Here is a 3199-nt window from a genome sequence, read left to right as displayed (position 1 = left end):
CACGCTGTATCATCCCATTCCCGCCTCATTAATAATGCATTCCCGGGAAACATGGTGTTTTGCAGGCAGGCGGCCTCCGATTTGCCCGCCATGTCATCATCTCGCCGCTTCTTCACGCTGGGCGCTATATTTAAAGTGCAGCCGTGCGCACACCTCTCAGGGCTTGCAGCCCTGGACTGCTGCACAGAAGACATGGCCCCGAAAGGCAAGAAGATTGCAAACCCTGGTTGACTTCTGGGTGCCACGGAGCCTGCCGTGATGTCCCCTACCCCCACTCTGGCCACAGGAGGGGCAGCAGCATCACCAATCTGGTTTGGGAGGCGGTGGCAGAGGTGGTCAGTGCCAATGCTCCCACAAGAGGTTGGCCATCCAGTGTAGAAAGTGAATGAATGATCTCATCCGGGCCACCAGGTAAATCAACCATCTCATCACTCTAAACTCTCAAACTCACAAGCCCATCACACATTTGCTGGCATCTCACTCACTGCCAGCTCACGAGACATCACCACTCACTCTGTCACACAGACCCTCACATCACCATCTGGCCTCATCTCCTCTGGAGGTTGCCTCCGCATCCCGTCCATGGCTCCACTCAGCACGCACAACGCACGCCTGGCATCCTTCACAGCTGGCCTGGCATGCGCATTGCTCACACTCTCTACATCTGTCTTTATGCAGGACAAGATCGCACACAATCAATGGGAGAAGCCCCAGACTGGGGGTGGAGTGCCGGACATCAAGCTCCTCACTCTCCGTTCCTGCGGTGATGGTGAGGTCAGTGCATAGCATCCAAGTGAGGATCATGCACCAGATCATCCCACTGGCAACTCAACTGTGAGTCCACTGTTCGTGTGCTGCGGCGGCCATGCACTAATAATCTCCACTTTCTCTCATAGGCATATCTGCCACATCGCCCTCAGGCTACTTTGGCCCTGACTCCAGTGACAGCAGCACCTCGGATGAGGACCCTGAGGACAGCACCCTCAAAGACCCGTCACAGCGCTCATCCACATCCTCCACCAGCACAGCAACACACACCTCGGTGGGACTTACATGTACAGAAGGCTCAGGTTCACTACCTGGCGAGCACAGTACACAGTCAGTTCCACGGCAGATGGAGGCAGGGACAACTGAGGTCGCCGGCACTTGGAGGAGGCAAGGGGTCTGCTGAGTCCGAGTCAGATGATGAGCCTCTGGACTCAGTCCTCAATCAATTGTAGGAGCTGCAGCAACAATCACGGGAACAGCAGAAAGGGGTGACAGCTGCACTCCTCAGATTGCAAGGCATGACGGAGGACTCCATCTGTCTTCAGTCCGAGGTGATCACGCTATCATGCCAATGCACCAAGGTCAACACTGGTAGGATGGTGGCCACCATGGAGACCTTGGTCCAAGATATTGGTCCCGCACTGCTGCACGAGCTGAACTCCAATGCTGACGCTATAGTTGGCCTCCAACAGTGTCAATGGGAGAGGGGCGTGGGACAGCTCGATCTCACTCCAGCTTCCCCTTCTCCTCAAGGAGTCAGCCAGGGGCCCTCAGTCACCCATAGGGAGGAGGATCAGCAGGTGCACACCCCGGGACTATCCACCCAGGTGACTCCGGGAGTGACCGGCCCATCTGAATCCCCTTGTCCCATGACCCCAGCAAATCTAACCCCACAGGCCGAGGAAGGTTCCACTGGCACACAGCAGGACCCCAAAAGCAGGCCAGGGCCCTCCAGGACTTGGCCCTTCAAAGGACACCCACCAAGGTCATCACAGACAGGGCACCGCAGTCAGCAGGCTGCCTCCACCTCTTGTGTGGATGTCGGGGGAGCACCAAGAAGTAGCAGCAGGGTTAGGAAGGTTAAGAAGATATGGTTGCACAGCCTGAGCATGGGTGTTAATCACTTGTACATAATGTTCACTATTGTAATTAAACTCCCAAGAATGTCTCCTTGCTATGGCTCCTTGTTCTGATGAGCAATGTTTGTGTCACTTAGATGTGAAACCTTGGTCCCTGCACAAGATAAAGGCAGGTGTCTCAGTCCAGGGCCTCCTCCCTGTGTTTTGTGCAACATTCCCAGCACACTGATGGTGTGCCTTCACAGTCACTGGACACATCAGTCATGCCTGCACCTCGATGGGGCTTAACATTGCTGCAGCCGGTGACACAGAGTTCCCTCATTCTCTCTGTGTGCTCCCAGCACCTTTGAGGTCCGACTGGCCCCCAAATCTGATCAGCATCTGTGTCCGGTGACAGTGTGATCCTGAAGGGCTCAGCTCACGAAGGATGTTACAGGGAATAAGTTACAGTTTCCCCACTGCATCTCCATGATATGACCTTGTTCACAGAGCGCATGCGATCTCCATCAGCCAGCCAGGAGTCAGATATTCACATAAGCTATATGGAGGTCTATAGAGTTTCCCCACTGCATGTTGTCATCATCCTCCTGGAATGTAGGGACTATGGGCATCTGCTATTTCTCCATGACAGGAGGCTTATCACAGAGGGTGTGTGTGCTACCATCAGCTAGATAAGAGTCAAACCTTCACAGTTGCAATGTGAGGATCTATGATGTCTCCTCATTGTAAGTCATCATCATCCTCCAAGAATCTAGCAGCTATGAGGGCTTCCCGTGCACACCTGCCTCGTCTGGCCAGTGCAATAGCCTCATCGTCACCTTTGAGGTCCTCCTCACCTTCATTCCTGTTGACGTCCTCCTCATCGGAGGAGACGTGCAGCTCCTCCATCTCCTCCTTAGCTAGCTCGTCTCCCTGTAGCAGCACTAGGTTGTGAAGGGGCGCAGCAGGTGACGATGATGCGTGACACCCTCTGTGGACTGTATTGCAGGGCTCCACCAGACCAGTCCAGGCACCAGAACCTCATTTTCAACATTCCAATGGTTTGTTCCACCACAGGCGTCATCAGCCACGTCCTCTGCGGGTAGCCCCTGTCCCCGAGGAGCCAACCCTGCAGCCTCTTTGGACCTGAAAGACATCAGGGGTCTGAGACCTACTGAGAGCCATGGACACTCCCTGGGAACCTTGTGCAGACCTGTAGGATGCATTTGTCGTGGTCGCACACCAGCTGAGTGTGAACATTCAGTGAGTGGAAACTCTTGCGGTTGACATAGTTGACCGCTTGTTGCCATGGAGACCTGAGCACCATGTGAGTGCAGTCAATGGCACCCTGCACTCCTGGGTTTCCTGATCCT

The sequence above is a fragment of the Cetorhinus maximus genome, chromosome 3 (assembly GCF_964194155.1).
Source record: "Cetorhinus maximus chromosome 3, sCetMax3.hap1.1, whole genome shotgun sequence".
NCBI classification, from domain to species: domain Eukaryota; kingdom Metazoa; phylum Chordata; class Chondrichthyes; order Lamniformes; family Cetorhinidae; genus Cetorhinus; species Cetorhinus maximus.
This window is presented reverse-complemented; position numbering follows the sequence as displayed.